This window comes from Apteryx rowi, unplaced genomic scaffold, assembly GCF_003343035.1.
Source record: "Apteryx rowi isolate R43461 unplaced genomic scaffold, aptRow1 scaffold_1879, whole genome shotgun sequence".
In the NCBI taxonomy this organism is placed as follows: domain Eukaryota; kingdom Metazoa; phylum Chordata; class Aves; order Apterygiformes; family Apterygidae; genus Apteryx; species Apteryx rowi.
In genome coordinates, this window is record NW_020448173.1 from 292 (window position 1) to 1,556 (window position 1,265).

The following is a 1,265-nucleotide window of genomic DNA, read 5'->3' on the forward strand; positions in this document are numbered from 1 at the left end:
GCCCACACCGCGCCAGTCACCTTAACTCTGCCCACTCTGGTCACCTTAACTCTGCCCATGCTGTGCCGGTCACCTTACCTCTGCCTGCAGCAGCCGCCCCAGGCACTGGGGGGATCTGGAGGGGTTTGGGGTGGCCCCGTTGCCACACGCGGGTTTTGGGTGCTGGCGCCAGCCGAGGGAGCCGCCCCTGAGGGAGCGCTGGGGCTGTGGCGAGGTCCCTGCTGCTTCCTCCGGCCTCGGCTGCCTCCGAACCCGGGGAGGGCCTGGAGCCCTCYGCAGCACCCTTGGGTGTCCCCCGGCGCCGCTCGGTGCCTTGCAGCACCCCTCAGCACCCGACAGCACCCATTTGCACCCCTTGGCGCCCCGCAGCCCCCCTCCGCTGTGCCCCGGGGGCGGCTTGGCCCTTGGCCGGATGCGGCCCCGACCGGGTGCCGTGGGTGGGCACCCCGGGGTGCCGGCCGGGTGGTCACGTGTGCGCACGTTTTGGGGGGGGGTTAATGAGGGCGTGGGGCTGTGTGTGTGTGTGTGTGTGCGCACACACGTGTGGGGCAGGTGTTGCGGGTGCACACGGGGGGAGCGTGAGCATGTCCGCGTGTGTGAGCGTGTGCACCCGCGCGTCCGTGAGCACGCGCATCCGTGTACATGCGGCCGTGCACGTCCGTGTGCACGTGGCCACGTGTGTTTGCGTGTGAGCACACCTGGGCGGGTGGACACGCGTGTGTGCGTGTGAGCGTGCACGTCCGTGCGAGGACACCCGGTTGTGTGCACGTGAGCGCGCCGGTGCGTGTGGACACGTGTGTGTGAACACACCGCTTCGTGTGTGCGTGCGTGTGAGCGTGAGCACACCTGTATGTGGCCGTGCGTGTCCTTGCATGCGTGAACATGCCTGTTGGTGTGCATGTGTGTCCACGTGCRTGGGAGCCAGCATGAGTGTGCATGCGTGTCCGTGTGCATGTGTGCATGCATGTCAGTGTGCATGCATGCCTGGGTGAACATGCTGGTTTGCACATGGACATGCATGTCCGTGTGCACGTGTGCGTGCGTGTCTGAGTGTGAACATGCTAGTTTGCACATGGACATGCATGTCTGTGCATGCATGTCCGTGTGCATGTGTGCATGCATGCCTGGGTGAACATGCTGGTTTGCACATGGACATGCATGTCTGTGCATGTATGTCCGTGTGCATGTGTGCATGCATGCCTGGGTGAACATGCTAGTTTGTACGTGGACATGCATGTCTGTGCATGCATGTCCGTGTGCATGTG